Raw genomic sequence first — 15,985 nt, forward strand, 5'->3', positions numbered from 1 at the left:
CGAGGAGAGGCTCAGAAGCTGAGGCTACAATAGTACAGCCAAACCACTGACAGAAGAATTGTATGAAATGGGGATAAGGTGACTGTGGTGAGGGAGGTGTGTGATCAAATCAGTATGACAGGTTGACAGGTCTGATCAGAGTCAGAGTAAAGGAGCCACCTGCAAAATGCCTGAAACAGAGACTGACAGGGAAGATTGAGTTTAAAAATGGTACTAGGAGAAGTGGCACATTCTCCACTGAGGTTCTTCACTGCTCATCAATGAAAGGACTAACAGCCCTATCAAAAGCTGGCCCTAAGCCCATGTACCCAAACCCCAACAAAGAAGCATGCCTTCAGGGCCCCCCCCCCGCAAAACAACAGTAAATCCCTAAAGGCAAAAAAAAGACCTTCTAGCCAAGGTGCTTGGAAAATCCACTATCATTAATATATATCATTAATATTTCCTGATTAAGATAATTAATAGACATTTTATCTTATTTTGTTCCTCATCAACATTCAAGCCATTACCAAAGGCAAAATAAATAATGATGTTAATTATTCTCTGTTGTACAATCATTTACTAAGAATAACTCTTGCCACATTTTATATCCAGTAATTTATTATAAAGTATCTCAGGAAACACAATTTTCTATTTTATTCAGATGCTTGAAGGTTTGCTGTAAAGATAGAAAATAATAGATGTCCTGCCATTTGAGACAATTCACTACAGAGAGACAAGCCTATATTACCACTCCTCCTTGAAGCAGTAACAAAAAATTCATTTCCGATTTCAATATTACTAATCCTGTCAAGGATTTTTCCTTTGTCCTACTTGTGTAAATTCTGCAAAAGCTAATAAGAATTTTTTGCACAATTCAGAGCAGGCCCTTCTTCCCAAATCTTGTAACTTAAACTACTTTATTTTCAAACTGATCACCAGTGGCAGAGATCTTGAAATAAAAAAATAGGTACTGGTTTATCTTGACTCAATGTCCAGGCAGATTTTTTCCCACTTTTATCTCAAGATAAATAAACAAAGTTCTGAAAAAAAAATCCAACAAGTGTTAGGACATACATCATGTTAAACCACTGCAAATACCTCAAGTATTTAATCTATAATAATTTAATACATAATAATTGCATATTGCTATCATGATAGGGTCTAAAAATAGAAATTGTTTCATATGGTTCTAGATCGGTGATTGCTTAACTGATACTTGAAATACTTTATTTTTAAAAAATAGGGTTTAGCGTGAATAATTTTTATGTGCAGAATGTAAGAACATTACTCTAGACATGTATGTGTAAAAACCATTATTCCAGATTTATGCACTATTATATCTTATGATAAAAACATAACTATGCCGGTTAATTTCTCATGTGTTTAAGAGACACAAAAAGACAATGAGTGGAAGCAATGTGCAGTGTTGGGTTTTTGTGTCTGCATACAAATTGTAGCATTGAACTAGGCTGGCAGGAGCCCAGGTGATCAGTGCTTTTCATCAACCAGCCCTGCTCCATCATCCCTTGGGCTTTGGGCTCCATACTCCCTGTACAGATGCCTGCTGCCACTGGCACACCCAGGGGACATGGAGAGCTACTTGCACCCATCATCTGGAGGGTGACCAGCTGCTGGATAGCAGGAAAGTAGGGTATTTACTGAGTTATTTTTTACTTATTTCTTTTTTAAATAAATTGTCTTCTCCACACATCTGTTCCCTACCCTGCTCAGTAAGCCAATAAGTGAACAATTTCAGGAATAATTTCCAAAAGCCAGCACTGTTAGAGAGGGTGATATTAAAAAAGCAGCAGTCAAAAGATTGAAATATTCCCTGTGTCTCCCTCTCTCTCTTTTAAGTTATAATACCATCCTGTGGCCTAGCACAAAACCTGAAGAAGTGCTGGGGTTAAAATCCACTTAAGTACACCAGGTCATTCATGACCCATTCTCCAACTAGGCTGCTGTATGTTGGGGTGGAACAAATATTAGAAATATCAGTCTAAATGTCTTTGATTTTTCATCAAAATCTATTGTAGTGAAGACTTAGAAGTCCTCCTGGGTAGGGGCAGCTGAAGAGGATTATACATCTTCAGAGGTGAGGAAAGTCTATGTGTGGGCAGCAACACTGTCCATATGCACTCCCAAAAATTGAAATTCTCTGTCCAGCTGGGCTTGCTTGCTTCTTATATATGGTTACTGCATCTGTGGACAATCACCATCTTGTCTGCAAATGCACCACAGACTTCTGAAACACTTTTAATTACTTATTCAGAGCAATATTGAGAAGCTGATAGGTTCCTCTGATGCATTTCTGCTCTGTCAAACAGACATTCAAACTTGTTCAGTATGAGGAGCAGAACATTGAATTAAAATGGTCAGTTGGAAGTAAAATAAGGAGAAAAAAATATAAAGCAGAGAAAAAAAAGAGGAAGAAAAAGCAGAAGGAGAAACAACAGTAAAATTGAGAGAAACAAATGCTGTCAAGAGGAGCAGGAGTATTTGCTCTGCTGTTGTTCTGTTACATTATCTGCTGATTTAAATTCTATTTAAAATGAATGCAATTTTAATTCAACATGGAGGACTACGGAAGATGACTGTGTAACTTTAATTCTTGTAGTCTCAATTGTTATGTAATTTGAATCTTTCCCTGGAAAGAAAGAGGCCCCCTTCCTTTTGGCTATATTGGCAACCTTTTTTGCATGCCAATAAGAGGTGGATACAGATCAGAAAGCATATAATGACATTGCAGAATGCCCCAGAGCTGTCCCTAAGAAATACTCTGGTAAAGCAGTTCAGGAGCCAAAAAACTGGGCCACAAAACTGTAAGGTCAGTTAAGAGTTCATGAGATATAGACCAGAGAGATTTTATATTTTTCTATGAGGTGAAAATGTCTAGGTTTGACTTCCTGCAAGGGGAAGGTGATCCTTCTTTTCTACTCAGCATGGGTGAGGTACATCTGGAGCTCTATGTCCAGTGTTTGGCTTCCCAGCACAAGAGAGGCTCAGGCACACTGGAGTGGCAAAGGGCCAGGAAGAAGATTCAGATCTTGCAGCATCCGTCATACAAGGAAAGAATGAAAGAGCTGGGACTGTTCAGATTGAAGAAGAATTGAGCTAAAGGGGATCTTATTAACTATGTAGAAATACCTGGTGGGGTGTGTAGAGAGAATGGAACTGAACTCTTCTTAGTGGTACCCTGTGACAGTACCAGAGCAAATGGGCACAAATTAAAATACAGCATATTCTATTTAAGCTTAAAACCTCCTTTTTTATTTTTTTTTCCTATGAGAATGGTTACACAATGAGACTGCCCTGAGAGACTCTGAAGTTTCTATCCTTGGAGATATTCATAACCTGACTAGTTACAGCCCTGAGCTATGTACTCCACAGGACCCTGGCTATGCATGCAAGGGTAGACTTCCTACCCTAACTCCATTCTGTGATTCCATTAAAAAAATCAAATGAAAAGAGAAAATCAAAATTATCTAGAAATAACAAGGTTACAGCCACAAAAATCTCACAATAAAAATGTGAAATATGAATGCTGATATTGTTAATCCAACCTTACTGGAGCTGCATTAGCTCTGAGACTCACACAAGTAATTTTTGAGCAGAATTTGCCTTTGTCAATCAGTTTTGATTGGCAATATACATATTGAAAATTTAATAGAGGACTTGATATTTTGAGGTCTTTTCTAGTAGGAATCACTCAGAACTAGAGAAGAGAAAGGATCTCTTCTTGCTGGAGACTTTCATGTATACATTTGGAAGTAAATTTAATCTGAATTACACTACTATATTAATACCATTTTGCTTTCTATGTTCTCTTCAGCCAAAATTACTAAATGTGTTTCTTTTGTTTCTGAAGGGAAAATGCTATTCAGTCAAAAAGTTAAAGGATCATTTCTGAAGAGTTAGATAAAGCCTGTTTGACTGTCTTTGTTTTAAATCTGAATGGTCTTTAAAACAGAAGAAACAATATTAAATATTAATTTTAAAACAGCTTAAGCAAAGTAGGAGTTGTAGGGCTGCAGTATTGTACAAATCACACAGCAGCACATGCTAATTAAGAAATCCTATATAACATCCCCTTTCCATCTGCAGTGCAAAACAAATCCTTCAGAATCATGGTGAAATGTTGCCATTTTTAAGAGCTAATCACTGAGGTAGCTGGTACATTGTATAGCCAAGAATACAAAAGTTAACCCAGTGTATGTACAAGGTAAAAATAAGAGTCTGATTCTTGCTCCACTTACACCAGCTTTAATCAACCATGAATGACACCTTTGGTAGTTATTCCTCTGTTGGTCTGATGAAGGCTTTCCATCTTCACTCTCCCACTAAACACAGCACCTGGGTAAAGGTAGGAAATCACGGGACAGCTCTCGGTTCATCTTTGTCTGATTTTGTTCCTCTGTCAAATCAGTTTTCACTTTGCACAAGGCTGCTTAGGAAGAGCTAGTTAGGGTATCTCATTGCAAGGTGGGACGGTGCATATGGTACGTGCCTTCGTGCCAAAACTGCAAATGCTTTCCCAGCTTTTGCAAACTGAACTACAGAAACAAGCAAATACCAGACCACACTTGTGAATGCAAATACAGATGTCACCAGGCATCTAAATCCCTCTGTGCCATCAGCTTTGAAATCTGTTTATCAACACTGTGTCGTAAGTTTTTCTCAAATGCCTTATTAGCATACATAGAGACAGAATGGCAAATCAACCTCAACACAAAAACTGCTGCTCCCCAGAGGACAATAGAAATTAAAATAAGCTACCGATGTCTTTAAGCACAGTATCACATTGAGGAAATTATTTTGAAGAAGCCAAAATAATTTTGATTAAAAAAGTCTCATCAGATTCTTCACCTTCACTGGATTCTTCAATGACTTTTTAGGACAGGTTTTACTGATTCATCCTAGTTACCTTGTTGAAATAAGATCTTTCTAGCTGCATTTTTCTCACAAGTTACATTGTGCAAGTTAATTGAGCATATTGCTGTCTCTTGATAGATAATATGATCTGAAATTTACTAGAAAAATTGAAAGTTTAGCACAGTTTTGAAAACAGTATAAGACATTAGAACCTACAATTTTACCAGGTCTTAAGTATTTTTTGCAATTAGTCAACAAACTGTATAATTACCTCATGACTTGCATTTGTTATCCATGATTCCTTTAATAATGTTTCTTCTATTTTCAGAATTCATTCAGAAAGATCAGGGAAATTAACTGGATTTTAATATGTATATTCTTCAAAGGCACAAGAAAATTGAATCTGTTCAGGCAAAGAAAAAAAAAAAAAAAGGTTTTTTTTTAAACCCTGAATTCTTAACCAAAACTTAAGGAGATTTTAGCCAGGTCCAGGAAGATTAGAAGAAGGTCCTCTGTGTTCCCATCAGTCTCAATGTAAAAATCAGGTACAGAAAGAGGTATATGAAGGACTGTTTGAAATTAGTTCTTTGTGCAGAAGTGATTAAAAATGAGTGTGGATGGATGAAATGAGATGAAGAAGGAAATCAATGGGGTCAGAAACCAGGAAGGAAACAAGGTAAGATGGAGAGACATCAGGCAGCTTCAGCAATTTTGGTGGGCAGACGCTGGCTGGACAGCAGGTGCTCACCAAAGGTACTTCTGTCACTGCCTTCCTCAAATAGACAGGGGAGAGAAAATACAAAGATAGGCTCATAGGTCAGCATAAGGACAGGGAGAGATCACTCATCAATTGAAAAAAACCAAATTGACTCCGCATTTTCCCTACTTTCTATTTTCTCTTCTTCTTCCCCCACTAGAGGCACAGGGGAACAAGTAAGGCATGCTGCAGTCAGTACATCACGCATTGTCTCTGCTGCTCCTTTCTCCTCAGGGGAAAGACTCCTCACACTCCTCCCCTGCTGCAGAGCTCGGTCTCTCCCGCAGGAGACAGTCTTCCACCAACTTCTCCAACGTGAGTCCTTCCCACAGGCTGCTGTTCATCACAAACTGCTCCAGTGTGGATCCCTTCCACAGGGTGCAGTCCTTCAGGAACAGGCTGCTCCAGTGTGGGCCCCCTACAGGGTCAAAAGTCCTGCCAGCAAATCTGCTCTAACCTGGCTCCTCTCCATCGGGCCACAAGTCTAGCCAAGCGCCTGCTCCAGTGCTGGCTTCCTGTAGGGTCACAACCTCCTTTGGGCATCCACCTGCTCCAGCATGGATCCTCCATGGGCTGCAGGGACACAGCTGCCTCGCCACAGTCTGCACCACGGGCTACATGGGATCTCTACTCTGGCACTTGGAGCTGCTGCACTCCATCCTTCTGCACTGACTGTGGGCTCTGGAGGACTGCTCCTCTCACATGTTCTCACTACCTTTTCCCTTTCTGCACTACTACCATTGCTGACAGACTCAGCTTTGGCCAGCAGCAGTTCTGTCTTGGAGCCGGCTGGCACTGGCTCCACTGGACATGGGGGAGGCTTTTAGCAGTTACTCACAAACACCACCTCTATAGGTCCCCCTCTACCAAAATCTTGCCACACAAACCCAGTCCAACAACACAAGTAGATAGGAGCAAACAGTGAGGAAGTCAGAGATACACATTGAGGTATGGCGGAATGAAAGAGACAACACCTGGATCCAGAAGTGGGAAAGGTAATAAAAAAGATTTCAAAAGATGAAAAAAAAGATAGTTCATCTAAATGGAGGTAGAAGCAAATTCTCATCTGAATTCTCAGATGAGAATTCATCATTCTCTTAAAAGTACAGTACTGTTGCTGATGTCAAAATCTGTAGGCTTCTGTTTTCTGAGGCAGAACTAGCAGAATATAATTTGGCTGCTGGGAAGAATATTAAATGTTATCATCCTCCATTCTACTCTTTTGCAACATATGCCAAGAGAAATTAAAGCTGTTTGGAAATTAAGGATAAGTTCCGTGGGGGAAAGAGGCAATCAATGTGTAGTGTGCCTAACTGGCTGTAAAATTATACATGACAGCTAACATGGAACGTAGCAGACACAGCAGAAAATATTTCAGAAAAATTCACTTTCAAGTTTGAATGGGTCCAGGCATGACAAGAACATACCAGATACACAACTTTGCATACTGCTTGAAGTATGCATATCATAGACTAGAATTGCTGAGTGGTTTGAGTAGGAAAGGACCTTACAGGTCATCTAGATCCAACCCCCCTGCCGTGGGAAGGGACACCTTCCACTAGACCAGGTTGCTCCAAGCCCCATCCAACCTGGCCCTGAACACTTCCGGGGTGGAGCATCCACCATTTCTCTGGGAAATTTGTGCCTCACTACCCCTGAGTAAAGACTGTAATCTAAATATCTGCTCTTTTAGTTTAAAACCATTCCCCCTTGTCCTATCACTGCATGCCCTTATAAAAAGCCCTTCTTCATATTTCTTGTATGTGTGTGTCTGTCTGCAAGTTTGCACAAGACAGACCTAGAAATGCTTATTGTAGGTGCCACAAAGTCAACACAGCGCAGTAGAATGTACTCCACACATGAAGGAACATAGAGCCATTTTGGTTTTGAGACAGAGAAATTGCACACTACTTACTGTTGGAGGAGAACTAAGTTGGTATTGTGCCATGTTGCTGCTTGCCAGTCTTCCTGAAAAAAAAATCAGCATGGATTTGTGGCTATGTTTGTGAATTAGGAGAAGAGGCAGATTTTGTGGTGGGGGTAGCTATTTATTATCAATCTCATAGACATGTCTAGCTCATGTCTACTGCAGATCTATATCAGATGTAGATTTTAAAGCAATATTTGTGATTCTGAGAGAATACACAACTAGGTACCTATTTAGGAAGATTGCCAAGGAAAGTATTAGTTGAATGTAATTGATCTATTCAGAATAATGCCCATTTGCCAAGGGGCAAGTTTAAATACAAATGCTTCTGGTGTGTAGCAGCAATGATTTTTTGACTGGTTAATTTGCATCCCTCATAGGCAGGAGCTTTTTTCCTTGTGCATGTATTGTTGCACATTCCAAGATCTTCTCACATTCTTCCATCCTCCCATAGGTATGGGCTTATCTCTCATCACCTGTTTCTGAGGTCCTCCACTACTCCCTTTAATACCCACTAACCCGCCAAGAGGTCTCTAGGATGCCTGTCTCGGTTGGAAGTCATAAGTTTGCCATACACTGTATTAATTTCTCTGTAAGTGTCAGACGCGGCTGCTCTTTATTTTGTCTGCCCCGGTCAGCTCCCGAATGCCCGGCTTGGGCTTCTCAGCTTTTCGTCGGGGCCGGGGCTCGCCGCAGTTTCCGGGCGCTTTTGCTGTCGCGCTCCAGGGTGGGCTGATGGCCGCGCTTTGCCGTCGGCGCGAGGGAAGAAACAAAGAGGCAGGGAATTCGTCCAAATCCGTCCGCGTGGCGGCTGGATGCTTTATTGGCTGCGAGAGCTGCGATGGAAAGGCTGCAGCCGATCCCAGCTTCGCACGGAAGCAAATGGCCTCGAGCATGCCGAGGAGTGGGATCAAATAGGGAAGGGACAGGGCGGACGGGGAGCCCTCCCGCCCAATGGGTACAGACATCGCGGTGATGACGTGTACTACAGCGACCAATGGGAACACGGCAGGGGCGGACACGAGACTTTGGGGTGAGTGGCACCACGAGACCGGGAACACAGGCACGGAAATCGCAGGAGTAGGGGAAAACCCAGGGGATGCACGAGGGTGCAGAGAACTGGAAAACTAACAAAGGAAAAACCCATGTGAACCTAAACCTGGGATGCAACAATTCCCCGCTTTAAATAATAAAAAAAGACAGTTGTCTCTGTTGGGATTCTTTCGCAGTGGCCTCTTCTCTTAGCTTCTTCTGCTGCTGTGACCGCTTTGTAGATGGAAAGGGCTTGGGGATGGTACTGCAGCTGCTTCTTCCTTGGGTGTTTGGGGATAGGGGAACTGGGACAACAACTTTATTATACACGATTTGGAGACATACATGGTCTGAGGTAGATGTGGGAAAAGTGTTTTTTAGGGAGATGTTGAGTCTCTCCCTTTTCTGCGGCGCCTGCGATTGGATGCAACCCCTTGGTTGGTGGGATCATCAGTTGCATCCACTGGCACTGTATCGCTCCGACTCACTGACTGTCCTGGTGTGTAAGGTTTGACATGCCTCCTGGGGATCCACTTGACTCCTGAGGGCGTGGATACGCAGGCATATCCCCGTCCCCAAGTCAAGAGTGGGAATGGACCCTGGATTTCTTTAGAGTCTGGATCCCTCACTAATACTGGAGGCCTGTCCTCTGGCTGGAGCTCCTGATGTTGTTTGAAATGTCTCAGGGCTGGCGGTTCTTGCCTGTCAAAAGAGCAGTTTAGGAAATTGATAGTAAACAAGGCCTTGCAGAGTCTCTCGTGCGGTGACAGCACTCGCACATCTCCCCGCTGTTTCCGGAGGACTTGTTTCAGCGTCTGGTGAGTCCTCTCTATTATGGCCTGGCCGGTGGGGGAGTGAGGAATCCCAGTATTATGCTGGACCCCCCATTCCTGCAGGAAGTTACTGAGCACCCTGGAAGTATATGCTGGACCATTATCAGTTTTTATTGTGGCTGGGACCCCTAAAGTAGCAAAGGCGTGTATGAGGTGTTTTTTCACGTCTGTGGCTCTTTCTCCTATGTGGGCTGAGGCAAAAACTGCTCCCGAGAAGGTGTCCACGGTTACATGGACATTCTTGAGTTTCCCAAATTCGGGGACTTTGGTGACGTCCATCTGCCATACCTCACAACTGCGGAGACCTCTGGGATTCACACCTGCTCCCAGTGTTGGTAAAGTTGCCTCCTGACAGCTGGGGCATGAGGCCACAATTTCCCTGGCTTGGTCACGCCGCAGATGGAACTGGCGTACCAGACCTGGGGCATTTTGATGGAACTGCTGATGGCTGAGCCTGGCCTGCTCGACTATGTTTGGCTGGCCTCCCAGCTGTACTGGGGCTGCCAAGGCATCTGCTCTGCGGTTCCCTTCGGCAATAAAGCCTGGGAGATCCGTGTGTGACCTCACATGTACCACATAAAAGGGATGCTCACGGTTAGAAACCAAGTGTACTAATTCTGTGAGCAACCTGAAGATGACTTGATTTGGGACCTCTTTTACAATTGCATGTTCAGCTCTAGACACTGCTCCTGCCACATATGCCGAATCTGTGACTAGATTGAAAGGTTGATCGAATTTTTTAAAAGCCCTCACGACAGCATCCAACTCAGCTACTTGTGGGGAACCTTCCACTACCTTAACGTCTGATTCCCACAACTGAGTCTCTGGGTCTTTCCACGTCACTACTGACTTGTGGGACTTCCCTGACCCATCTGTGAACACTGTCAGTGCTTTAAGTGGTTTTTTACTTTGCAATTCTCTCGGCAACAATTTGAATTCTGTATTGAACAGATGATGGCCAGGATGCCCAATTTGAATTTGGCCTGAGAAGCTGTCTAGAGCAAACTGCAAATTTTCATTTTGTCTGAGAAGGTGTTCAAAGGTCTCCTTGGTCATTTTCCCCGTGGATGTTTTGATGGGGAGGTGGATACATGTGAAGTCACAACCCGCTAGTACTTGCAGACGAGCCCTGGCCCGTATTATGAGCTGCGCCATCAGCTCTTGTGGCTTGGTGATACTTTTGGACTGTCTGTGGCCAAGGAACACCCACTCAATTATCAAGAGGGGGTCCTGTTGGCCCTTGTCCCACTGGAATATCATACCGTATAAATGGGGTAACTCACCTAAGATGATGAAGCGGAAAGGCAGCCCTGGTTGACAGCGATGGGCTTGCCTACTTGCGATGGTGGTTTGGACCTTCTCGAGTGCGGCTCTGGCCTCCCGGGTCAGGACTCTTGGGGAACTTAAACCCTCATCCCCCTCCCTTTCTGCTAACAAGTCAAAAAGAGGGGATAGTTCTCTCGTGGTGAGTCCCAGCCATGGCCTGATCCAATTTAGTGATCCACACAAGCGCTGGATGTCATTCAGCGTCTTGGGGTTGTTACTTATCTGAATTTGTTGAGGCCTAATTGTTCGGTTATTAATTTCTAGGCCCAGGTACTTCCAGGGTGGCAGTAACTGTACCTTCTCTTTTTGTAGCTCGAATCCGGCCACCGACAAGGCCTTAACAGTGTCCTCCAGAGCTGCTTGTAGGACCTCGCTGTCAGGGGCACAAATCAGCACGTCATCCATGTAATGATAGAAAATACAGGATGTCCACTTGGCACGCATTGGGGACAGAACTCTGGCGACATACCACTGGCATATAGTGGGGGAACATTTTAGCCCCTGAGGTAGTACTGTCCAGTGGTAGCGCTTCATAGGGGCTTCCCTGTTGATGGAGGGTACAGAGAAGGCAAAACGGGGAGCATCATCCGGATGGAGCGGGATTTGAAAGAAGCAATCCTTAATGTCAATTACAGCCAAATTATAATTTTGGGGTAGCATAGATGGAGATGGCATACCCGGTTGGAGAGAGCCCAGATTTTCTATGGCTTCATTAATTTTCCTTAGGTCATGGAGGAGTCGCCACCTGTCCTTCCCTGTTTTTTTAATTACAAACACTGGAGAGTTCCAGGGGCTGTTAGTTTCGACTATATGTCCCTTTGCCAATTCCTCCTCCACTAGTTTTGTGAGCGCCTGTAGTTTTTGTTTACTCAGCGGCCACTGCTCCACCCAGACAGGCTTATCTGTGAGCCATGTTAATTTCTGTGTGGGGCGCTCCTCAGTGGCCGCACCTAAAAATGTTGGGGGGCCGGAAATTCCAATTTGGCTCCCCACTGGGACATGGCGTCTCTCCCCCATAGTGTAAATTTACAATCGATCACGAACGGACGTACTGAGGCTAGCAGTCCGTTCGGACCCTTAATTTGGATAATATTTTTTGATTGCTTTGCTGGCTGGGGCCCGCCTAGTCCTAAGACTGGCGTGGCCACATTTTGCAGCTCCCAGTGTGACGGCCACTTATGTGGTGGGATGACCGTCACATCTGCCCCTGTGTCCAACATCCCCTGAAGGTATGCAGAATGCCACTCGCACTTGAGTTTACACCATACGAGGGGTTTTTCCTCTCCCAACTTCCCAGCATAAAAGACTGAGAGTTCCAGGTCATTACACAGAGCACGAGGGATAGGAATTGCCTGTGCAATAACCTGGCCCTTAGGCAGGAAGAGGGGGGGATGGACACAGCGTGCCACGAGATAGAAGAGCCTCGGATTAAGGGTGGAAATTACCGGAGGAACCTCTATCTCTAGTGGGGTGCTTTTTGTGTCTCCGACCACGAGGTACCTGCAGTTCAGAAGGTCCTCCTTCCTCCTGGTTTCACAGCGGCAGATGTGTGATAGAAGCTCTGCATCTGCTATGAAGAAATGCCAGTCCTGGGAACGAAAGCGGACAGAATTGGTGAGTCGGAGCCGATAAGGCTCCCTGATGTCAGTAGTTGAGAGGCAGCCGCTTACAGATGGGACTAGATGGTGTATCACGGCTCCTCTCGCGGCACTACGACTTGCCTCATTTTTGTCAGCACGCGAGGCAAGTGCGCATTCCTTTCCTAGTTTTTTGGGATTGTGGGGCTCCCATCCCTCCTCCCTCCTCCCGCAGCCCTGGGTGGTATAGTCCTTAGAAGTGGGCAGCGATCCTGAAAATGTCCCTCCTGATGGCAGTGGAAGCACCGGCGTGTGGATGGAAGTCGTTTCGGAGCTGAGTTCCTTGGAGGAGCAATAGCAGATGCGACCAGCTTGTCTTTAGGTCTCTTTGGGGCTTCCTCCTCTATCAGGTGTGATTTCAGGGTGCACTCCTCGATGATCTGGTTGAGGGTCGGCGCTGGTGAGGCCGGCAGCTACAGGATGATTCTTTTGCACATGGTGTTGGCGTTCATGTGCACCACTTCTAGGACCAGCCCGTCTCGGTGTTCAGGTCTCTCCACCCGTCTCTCGACTGCTGCCCGGACCCGGTCTACAAAATCTACAAAAGGCTCTGCGACACCTTGTTTAATCGCTGTATAGGGAACCATCGGGTCCTTGGTGGGCATGCCCAGGAACGCACGCTCTGCTGCACCCCTGGACATGTCCAGCACGGCCGTTGGAATTCCCCGAGCTTGAAGTTGCCCTTCACTCCATTCTCCTTCACCCACAAGATGGTCCAAAGTGATCGGTTCTTCCGCGAAATCCAGGCTGTAAGGCCCTTCTAGGATTTCGGGAAGCAGGTCTGCTGCCAGTTTCTTCCACCTCCTCTCCCACAGGCTGTATTCTGATGGGAGAAGCAGGCAGCTAAACAGACACTTAAGGTCTGCTGGCACTACGGTTCTAGACGTTAAAGTCGCTTTTAAAATGCCTTTAAAAAAGGGGCTTTTTTGTCCAAAATCGCGTGATGTTTTGCAGACCTCTTTTATGGATTCATAGGGAAGGGGTGTCCATGTAGGGTTTTCCCCTCCCCTGGCGTAGGAGGCTGGAGTGCGGAGCGACTGCTCGACTTCATAGATTGGGCCCCGTCCCCTCCCCTCTCCCCTACTCCCCCCTCCCCCCCTGGGTACCCGAGGAGCGGGAGGACGTGGGGGCGCGGTACGTGGGACAGGGCAGGGAGAATCTTCTCCCTGGGACAGCGGGGCGGAGGTGACAGAGCCCTCCCTGTTGGGGGAGGGTGGGGCTGATGTTGCGGCAGGCAGGACATGGAAGAAGGGGATGCCCACCCGAGGGGGAACAGGGGGAGGGGTGGCAACCCGATGCCTGGAGTGGGCGGTGCCCACACCCACAGGGAAACAGGAAGGGGTGGGGTCAAAGGTGGGGATACAGGGAACAAAGGGGGCAAAGGGATTATGGGGAGAAGAAACCTCTCCACGTGGCCGCCCTCCATTTTGGGAAGACAGAGGCCCTAGCCACGTGGCTGCGGCTTCCTCAGGGGGACAAAGAAAGGGATTCAGGGGAGCAGAGCAGCGCGGGGTAGCGCCAGAACTAGGATTTCTAACTGGGAAAAAGGGATTGGAAAAGGGGTTTGGGATTAGTTCCTCAGCAGAGTAGCTAATTCCACCAAGGCGGGGGTACCGGGACGGCTCAGGGGAGCCAGGAGCACGGTCCACGTCTGTGGAGCTGCCCTGCGCCTCAGAGCGGCGGAGTACTCCCTTCTGCCTACCCGGTTTAGGGGAAAAAGGGGTAGGAGAGGATGGGGAAATGGATTCGGGGGAAACAAGAGTTTTGCCCGATGGCTCTTTCCTTTCCTCGGCCGCTTCTCGCGCGGACCCTGCTTTTACAGCCTCCGAGATCAGCAAATGGAGCTTTGGGAAACAATCTTTCACAGAGGGATCCCTGTCCATTCCCTCTGCTAACCTGGCTCCTACTTGCTCCCAGAACTCTGTTCTGTGAGCATCCTCCGCGGTTACACGTGGAAAGGAAAAGCAGAGCCATCGTACAAACTGCTTGACTGAATTTTTGGGGTAGGGATGTTTTACTGATAAAATCCCCTTAATTTGGGTATAGAATTCCCTTTGTTGGGCAGATAGCGTGGTCCCCATGCTATTTCTACCCAAAGCCTCACCCCTGGTGCAGAAAAGGCGAAAGAAAAAAAGCAAAAAACGCGAAAGACCCCGGCGGCCCGCCGCACACGCTGCGCACTGCGTGATCCGTACCGCCGGAAACGCGGCAGAGCCCACCCACGTGAAGTATCAGCCGGGTACCCCCCGTGGCTAATCACTCACCAAACCGGAATCTTCGCAAATAAAAGCTGCTACCAGGGTCTTCTTTCCCGGGAAGCGTCCGTTCTTCGGCTTTCTGTAGCCGTGAATGGTTGCGCTTCCAGTCCCACGCGGGAAAACACAACGTGTTTTCCTGTGGGTGGCGGAGACGTCACTGACTTACTTCGGGGGGGCACTTGCTCCCGTTTTCAGTCCGGCACGGAGCACTTTTCCGTCGTGGACCGCGACCCTGCGGTGGCGGTGGCGGTTTTCCGCGCGGATCGCGCTCGCTCGTCTCGGCAGCGGCGCTCGCTGGTCGGCAGCGCGGCTTCGCGGCGGCGGCGCTCTCTGTGCGCGGCTCCCGGGTGCTCTGTGGTGACTCTCTGCCTGCTCCGCGGCTTTGCGCTGGCCGTGGCCCGGACATTGGGCGTCACTCGCGGCTGCTCTTTACTTTGTCTGCCCCAGTCAGCTCCCGAATGCCCGGCTTGCTCAGTCGGTAGAGCATGAGACTCTTAATCTCAGGGTCGTGGGTTTGAGCCCCACGTTGGGCGCCACTCACGGCTGCTCTTTATTTTGTCTGCCCCGGTCAGCTCCCGAATGCCCGGCTTGGGCTTCTCAGCTTTTCGTCGGGGCCGGGGCTCGCCGCAGTTTCCGGGCGCTTTTGCTGTCGCGCTCCGGGGTGGGCTGATGGCCGCGCTTTGCCGTCGGCGCGAGGGAAGAAACAAAGAGGCAGGGAATTCGTCCAAATCCGTCCGCGTGGCGGCTGGATGCTTTATTGGCTGCGAGAGCTGCGATGGAAAGGCTGCAGCCGATCCCAGCTTCGCACGGACGCAAATGGCCTCGAGCATGCCGAGGAGTGGGATCAAATAGGGAAGGGACAGGGCGGACGGGGAGCCCTCCCGCCCAATGGTTACAGACATCACGGTGATGACGTGTACTACAGCGACCAATGGGAACACGGCAGGGGCGGACACGAGACTTTGGGGTGAGTGGCACCACGAGACCGGGAACACAGGCACGGAAATCGCAGGAGTAGGGGAAAACCCGGGGGATGCACGAGGGTGCAGAGAACTGGAAAACTAACAAAGGAAAAACCCATGTGAACCTAAACCTGGGATGCAACAGTCAGAGGCATCCATTGCCTTTCCAGATGCTCCTTCCCCTGTAGCCATACATTTGCTTTTACTCTCACCATACTTGTTTCCATTTTTTACCCACAAAGCCACTTACAGTTCAAATATTTATTTTCAAAACATTGCAGCATCATAGAATCATAGAAGTATTTCGGTTGGAAAGCAACCGTATTATCATTGAGTCCAGCCTAACTTAACATTAAGTCCATCAATCAATCATAGCAGGACTGGAAGAGACCCTTAAAG

At 46.8% G+C, this 15,985-nt stretch overlaps 1 non-coding gene across 1 annotated transcript; it reads left to right on the forward strand.

Annotated features, from left to right (window-relative positions):
- The first annotated feature begins 15,084 nt into the window (after positions 1-15,084).
- Positions 15,085-15,157, forward strand: TRNAK-CUU (transfer RNA lysine (anticodon CUU)). Its single transcript has one exon. It is a non-coding gene; the product is annotated as a tRNA-Lys (tRNA).
- The last annotated feature ends 828 nt before the right edge of the window (positions 15,158-15,985 follow it).

Source organism: Anomalospiza imberbis, chromosome 2, assembly GCF_031753505.1.
Source record: "Anomalospiza imberbis isolate Cuckoo-Finch-1a 21T00152 chromosome 2, ASM3175350v1, whole genome shotgun sequence".
Taxonomy (NCBI): Eukaryota; Metazoa; Chordata; class Aves; order Passeriformes; family Viduidae; genus Anomalospiza; species Anomalospiza imberbis.